This window comes from Jaculus jaculus, chromosome 2 (assembly GCF_020740685.1).
Source record: "Jaculus jaculus isolate mJacJac1 chromosome 2, mJacJac1.mat.Y.cur, whole genome shotgun sequence".
Taxonomy (NCBI): Eukaryota; Metazoa; Chordata; class Mammalia; order Rodentia; family Dipodidae; genus Jaculus; species Jaculus jaculus.
The window spans coordinates 157,925,793-157,933,790 of NC_059103.1; the positions used below are offsets into that span (position 1 = coordinate 157,925,793).

General features: G+C 39.3%; 1 pseudogene; it reads left to right on the forward strand.

Moving 5' to 3' along the window:
- The first annotated feature begins 6,106 nt into the window (after window positions 1-6,106).
- LOC101605703 lies at window positions 6,107-7,614 on the forward strand (annotated as a pseudogene).
- The last annotated feature ends 384 nt before the right edge of the window (window positions 7,615-7,998 follow it).

Sequence of the window (7,998 nt, forward strand, 5' to 3'; positions counted from 1 at the left end):
TAAAACAATCAGGGAAAACATCAAACTCTGTAGCTTCAAGTTGAACAACTCTAGTCAGTGAAAATCTCCAAGTCCAATAATTCTAACCAGCAATAATTCTCTGGTATTCCAATTCCACCCCTCCAGCAAGGGTACAGGCAGTCCTGGAAAACTTCACCTGGGGCCAGCAACTCTCCTTGGCAGCCATATCATGGTTCCTGCAACTCTACTGTGTCTCCACTGCAATCAATGATTCATCCTCATGGCTCCATCAGGTCTCCATGCAGGTATCCAGCAAACCTGCTTCACACTGCCCATGGCCATTTCCAAAACACAAAACTGTGTTACAAACTCAATGACTCTCAATGACTCTCTCTTTCCTGCATTTCTTATACACCACAATACCAAGTAGGGTGCCAATTGGTTAATACATGGGGGAATAAATCAGATTTTGAAGAACAGGATACTCTTTGAGCACTCAGGCCCCTTCTAAAAAGTCTACATTATCCCTGTTGCCCCAGTTCAGGTCTAATGGCCCAATCTCAAAGGTTGAAATCTCTCAATTGCAGCTGAACAGGGAGCAATTCACCCAAAGATTTTTCTTTCTGTGCCATATCTTTCTGCCCACATCAGTTCATTTCTATGCAAAGTAACCCTGTACAACTTCTCAGGACACAGACATAACAGCAAGCTTTTCACACAAACTGCCTGTAGCCCAGTCCAAGCAAAGCTCTTTGTCACCATCATAAGTCAAACCTCACATTCCATAGTTCTTTCTGCATTCAGGTCTTTCAAATCTAACTAGAACAGTCCATCAAGCTGCTGTACTTACAGCACTGCAAGGCATCTCTTAGGTCAAGGTTTCAAACCCTTCCACATTCCTCTTGAAAATGAGCTCCAAAAGGCCAAAGCCACACAGTCAGGTGTCTAGCAGCAATTCCAGTCCTCGGTATCACTTTACTGTTGCAGTCAGGTTCACATTGTTGGTAGAAATCTCTCAACCAAAAGCAGCTTGCAGGAAAAAAAGAGGTCTGTTTTGGCTTCCAGGCTCAAGGGTGAACCTCCACGATGGCAGGGGTCAATGATGGCATGAGCAGAGGGTGGACACCATCCCCTGGCCAACAGAAGGTGGACAATAGCAACTGGGAAGTGTGCCAAACATTGGCAAGGGGAAACTGGCTATAACACCCATAAGCCTGCCCCAAACAATACACTCCCTCCAGAAGGTGTTAATTTCCAAATCTCCATCAGCTTGCACTCTAGCATTCAGAACACCTAAGTTTATGGGGGACACCTGAATCAAACCACCACAGTAGCCCTACTTAGCCTCCAGGGATTTCAACCCTGTTTCACATGCTGCATCTCAGCAGTGGGCACTGGAACTGGTTCATCTTCATACACTTAATAAGTTGCACTTATTGGGCTTTCAAACAATGATTTCAACCCTGCTTCACTTTGCTTAGGGGCCAATCTATAACACCTTGTTTCCCCTTTTGACTTGCTTCCCTTTCTTTTTCTGGCTTCCAAAACAAGTGCCAGGTATGCATCATGGCCAAATTTGAAAATCCTAGGTGGAAATAAACTTTGGCCTTAACAAACTGGTAACTTATCTAGAATTCTTTCTTTAAGTCATCTTCTTGATAAAGATTTTATAGTAGCTAGAGCTCTCTGTGGCTCACCTTCATGCCATCTTTCCCACTGTTTCAATGCAAAACAGTTGGCCACCTTTAATGGTGGTAATTTGCTCAACAATTACAGCTTCAGCATCCTAAAACCAGTGTGTGTGCCAGTAACTTTAAGCTCCCTTGATTTTTCCCTGTAATAAACTATACATTTTGTCTTATCTTTCTGTTCTATACTTTCTGCTAAGCACAGCCATCCATTACTTTTAAATTTAACCTTTATCACAATCTCTGGGCTAGGGCAGAAAGCAGCCAACCTTTATGGCAGTAGCCCAGAAATAACAAAGTTCACTCTTTCCCCTGTAAAAATTCACAAGCCAAGCCTTCATTGACAACAATTCTCTCTGCATTTGGCATTTTCAAACTCTCATTAGTACAATCTATCAAACTCTGTTACCACCCTGTGAAGCTTCTCCAGTCCAATGCACCAAGTTCTTCCATATTCCTCCTGCACACAAGTTCCAGTAGACCAAACCCACATGGTTAGAACCACCACAGCAATGGCTTCATCCTTGGTACCAATTTTACTGTTGAAAGTATGTTTGCATTGCTGGACAAACACCTGACCAGAAGCAGCTTATAGGAGTAAAGGGTTTATTTCAACCTTACAGAATATAGGAGAAAAAACATCAATGGTGGAAGAAACTGACTCACTTCCATAGGTCATATCAGAGAAACAACACCAAACAACCAGCCAATACAAGCAGAAAGGGCTCAAACTATTCTCTACCTACCTTAGCAATGGATTTAAGATCCAATGCCAGTGACAAACCCTCTGAAAGGTTGGTGGAGACCTAAGTTGTAACAAAAACACCTCAGGCCATGGTGGACATACATTCACATTTCAACTGCCACAACCCACAAATAAGCCTACATATCTATCTGTAGCCATTTGATTCTTGAGAAAGATGTCAAAACCTACATTCATAAAAATGACAACTTCTTTAACAAATGGTGTGGAAAAATTGGATATTGACTTTCTATCAGTGCCTGTAAAAGACACAATAAAATAGATCAACGACCTTTATTTGATACCTAAACATTTTAAATACTTGCAAACATATAAGGGAAACACTTAAAAATAAAAACATAGTCAGTTGCTCTCAGTATATAATTCAAATAGCTCAGAAAATTACAGCAAGCATTCTAAATGAAATCAAAGCCTTTGGCATGAAAAAATGAATAGTCATTCTAAGAAATGAAGAGAGGATTGATATGCAGACTATATATCATTGGCTAAAGAAATTAGGGGTGGAGGGATGGCTCAGCAGTTAAGGTGTTATCCTACAAAGTCAAAGGACCCAGGTTCAATTCCCCAGGACCCAGTAGGCACACTCATGCATCTGGAGTTTGTTTGCAGGGGCTATCAAGTATATGTAACCAAAAAACTACATTGAAATTTTATATCATCCTACTCAAAATGGCTATCATTAAGAAAATAAATCAAAACCCAACAAATTTTTTTAAATTTATTTATTTGAGAGTGACAGACATAGAGAGAAAGACAAATAGAGAGAGAGAGAGAGAGAATGGGCACGCCAGGGCTTCCAGCCACTGCAAACGAACTCCAGACGCGTGCGCCCCCTTGTGCATCTGGCTAACGTGGGACCTGGGGAACCGAGCCTTGAACCGGGGTCCTTAGGCTTCACAGGCAAGCGCTTAACAGCTGAGCCATCTCTCCAGCCCAAAACCCAACAAATTTTGATGAGAGTTGAGAACAAAAGGAACCCCTAATTACTGTTGTTTTGAATGTATATTAGTACAGCCACTGTTTAAATCAGTAGGAAGATTCTACTAATTATTAAAAATATGACTTCCACATGATCAATGAATACCACCTCTGGACATATACCCTAAAGAATCAAAGTCAGATTATTTTTCTTAAGTTTTTATTAAAGAGAGAGAATCGGTGCTCTAGGGCCTCTACGCATGGCAAATGCACTCCAGACGTATGGAACACCATGTGCACCTGCTTCACATGGGTACTGAGGAATTAATCCAGAGTTCTCCCACTTTGCAGACAAAACCCTTAACCACTAAGCAATCTCTCCAACCCACAAAGTCAGCTTTCTGTAGAGATGTCTACATATCCAAGTTTATCTCAGCACAATTCAAATTACAGAAGAGAATCAGGGTAGGTGCCCATCAACAAATAAACTAATAAATTAAATGTGATATTTATGTGTGTGTATGAGAGAGGGAGGGAGGGAGGAAGGGAGAGAGAGAGAGAGAGAGAGAGAGAGAGAGAGAGAGAGAGAGAGTAAGAGAGTGCTTGATTTAGCTAAAAAGAATGAAAACTCTATCATTTGCAATGGAATGGCTGGCAGTAGAGTTGTATGTATTAAACCAAATGAGCTAGGTTTCTGAAGACAAGTGTCATGTTTTCACTCATACATGGAATCTAGGGGGAAGTTTTGAAGGGAAATGAGAATCAAAGATGACTGTAAGAAAATAAAAGAGGGAGTGGATATGATCATGCATGTATGAAATATCATAATGATACTTCTCAACCATGCAATTAATACATGATAATTTTAAAAACAAATGTAAAATTGGTTTCAGTGTTTTGTATTTCATTCTTTTTCTGCTTGGGAAAATGGTTTCATAGTGAAAATTCAATTATGTAAACTTATTCTTTGCTAAGGGTCTTTAAATTATTGCTTTTATTACTTTCCAGTCTTGCTGCCTATTTTTTCTTTACAATAAATTTAGCATTTCCATTTTGTGCATCAGATGTAGTAGAACCTGTTATTATTCTTCTCATCACTTGGGATTCTTTTAATGTTCTATTTTTCAAAGCTGCTCATGATTTAAACTTTTTGTCTTGTTTTCTAAATTTCAATTAACTATTCCTTGATAGCATTCTTATATGTAATGAATATTGTTCTAACAATCTATTCATTAGAAAAAAAAATCCACAAATAGAATATTTATATGACTTTAGGTAAGATGAAATAGTCTCTTAGTGACTAAATTTAGAAATAAAGTATCTAAATTTTTCTCATTTAATCAGATGTAATAGTGAAAACCATGATATCAATTATGGCTTATTTTAAATTTTGTAATTATTTTATAGTTGTCTGATTATTTTGTAAAATGTTTGATAAACAGATTTTCTGTTTACTGAATACATAGGTGAGATATGTAGCATGCTTTTTTATTTTTATTCATTTTATTTTAATTAATTTTGTACTCAGTGAATACAGTCAAGTTAGTACCATTGTTAGCCTCCTCCCTGTCCTCCCCCTCCACCTGGCCCCTCCTTGTTGGGGTATATGGTCATGCATTGTGCGGTTAGCCATTAGTTATGGGTAGGAGGAAATAATCTCTGTGTATCATGACCTATCGTGTGGCTCTGACATTTTTTCTGCCCCCTTTTCCTCAAATGTGCCTGAGCCATTTTGGCCACCCCGTCATAACTCAAAGGGTCCCTGTTGAAACTAAGAATAATTGTCAAAACAAGCAAGCATGCTGTTTTCTTGGTGAACCTGTACCAGCACAAGGTTGGAGGAGATCGACACAGAGAACAATCAACTTCTACCAAATCAGATATCCTGAGACACAGAGGCTCCCAAGACCTTATCACTGAAGCAGACCGAAAATATAGCATGCTTTTGAAGTGATTGAAATGACTGCATAGGAAACCTCTAGGGAGTATTACCAGATCTTTAATCTGGAAGGAAAGGAAGTAGATATTCAATATTCAGGAGACATCAGGTGTGTTCATGGTATGATGGCTGTATATGATATTCAATATTCAGTAACATACTGACATAGTCAATCAAAATTTATTGACCATAAAGTTGTACTGTGAGGTTTAAGTATATTATGGGGGACCAAAACAAGATGAGAGAAGCTTTGCCTGTATAAAAGCCTTTGACAGTTTGACCTCTTCTTGGATGGCTGTAAGAGGTCACTATTCTTAGGAACAAAGTGACATAGTAGAAGCCCTGTAAAAGGTGCATCCACAGGAGGGTGGAAGACAGCACTACTGTGCAGCCTACACTACCAAACTGCAAATATGCTCAATAGGTATGGGTTATCCTTTTGGCAGAGCTTAACTACCCATTTAGGAAAATTAGGTATACATTAAAATAATAAAAATTAATTTGTGTCCAATCAAAGGTTATTTGCTTATTTATTTTACATATATTGTATTTTAACAATTCTTTTGTGCACAATTATGTGTATGTCAATTGCATGTATACATGTTCATATGTATGTGGGTTCATGTGTGTGTGCAGGTACCTATGCCTATGTTCCAATGCACATGGAACCAGATGTTGACATTGGGTGTCTTCTTCAGTTGTGCTAATTGCACTCCAACTTATTATTTAATACAAGGTCTGTTAGTGAATGCAGAGCTCATCAATTAGGCTAAACAATCTAGCCATGTGGATAGTTCCTGGGATCCTTTTATCTCTGCCTCTCCAATACAGGGTAACATGCCCGTCATGTTTCATGTAGTGCTGTATGTGGATCCTAACTCAGGTATTGTACCAAAGGAGTAATCTCCCCAGCCCTGTTTTAACTATTCCTAGCATGTCCATATGTGGGATTTTTGAGAGTAAGGTTAGAAATAATGATGTAGGAAAGAATTGTGTTTCTCACAGTGAAACTGCTCAGCTGTATGACATTCTGACTCCTGCCAATGATTCAGGACCCCTTTTATTACTGCTTCACATTTTTACTGTTGTTTGTAGTTCTCCCCAGAATAGATTTCACCAAGTTCCTGAGGACTAATTCTACATTATTATTTGATATCTCAAACTAAATTCAAATTCAAATATAAGCCCACAATTTTCTTATGAAAATATTATTTTCATGTCCTATTTTCATTTTAGATAGCAGTACCACCAACATTCAAATGTAGCACCACAGGAAAAGTTGTTTTATTTTTTTCCTGTCCCCATGTTAAAAATTCTGAGGTTAGTGTATTTACATTGTCATATTGATATCAAGTATATGCATACAAGTCCAGAGAATGTGGGTAATAACTGTAATATAATAATGTGAATTCTCAGAAATTATGAATTGGGGAAACGTATGATGTTTCTATAAATTGAGAGTAACATGAGAATAAATGAATCAATGGCATCTACTAGCTGAGTCCCAATAAGTAATTTCAGTAGAATGGCAAGGACATGAGAACAAAGAGTTTGAAGAGAAGAACTTTTGCAGGTTTCACCCACTGGCAGTGTTCCCAGGATAAGATACTTTCAGCACTAAAACTGAGACCTTCAGGAAAGTTGCTAGCGTAGGCAGGAATTAGAGAATTGGGACATGGGGGCAGATTCTCAAGGAGGTAACTAAAGTGTTCAGATGATAAACTTTCAACAAAATCCTCGAATTGCCTATCATTGAGGCATTACACATAGTGTTAAAAATCTGGTCAAGGGGCGGCCGAGCACAGCCAGTTTCTCTAGGGCGTCCCAGCAATGAGCCGCTTTTGTTCGAATGTGGTATCTTTTGGATGGGAAGATGCAGCCTCCTGGCAAGCTTGCTGCAGTGCCATCAGTAAAACTTCAAGGGTTACATAAACCAGTGTACCACCAGTTGAATGACTGTGGAGATCATGCTGTCATAATGAACACAAGACACATTTAATTTTCTAGAAACAAATGGGAACAAAAAGTATACTCCTCACACACTGGCTACACAGGTGGATTTAGACAAGTCACAGCTGCTCGGCTTCACCAAAAGAACCCGGTGGCTATTGTGAAGCTTGCTGTTTATGGCATGCTGCCCAAAACCCTGCACAGAAGAACCATGATGCAGAGGTTGTACCTCTTCCCCGACGAAGATATCCCAGAAGACATTCTTAAGAATCTAGTGGAAGAGCTTCCTCAGCCAGCACCCAGACGTCTAGAGTACACTCAGGGGGAAACAGAGGCTTTCCCAAGAGTGTGGTCTCCGCCTGGAGATTATCGGCTGTAGGAGAACGGTAGTGACATAAAACAACAGTGAGGTGACAAGCTGCTTCCTGGTGAACTCCTCTCGCAGGACAGAGAAGGACTGTCTCAGATCACTACAGAGAAAACTCCGGGAAGACTAATCCTTGGTGGGAAATTTCAATAGAACCTCTTGTTTTATAGAAATATCTTATTTTAGAACTGATTTGAACACTTTGAATGTTACTATAAAACTATTTACTTAGTTAAAAAAATCTGGTCAAGGCTGGGCATGGTGCACACACCTTTAATCCCAGCACTCTGAAGGCAGAGGTAGGAGGATCACCATGATTTTGAGGCCACTCAGACTACATAGTGGTTAGCCTGGGGTGGAGTGAAACCCTATCACAAAAAACCAAAAACAACAATAACAACAACAACAACAA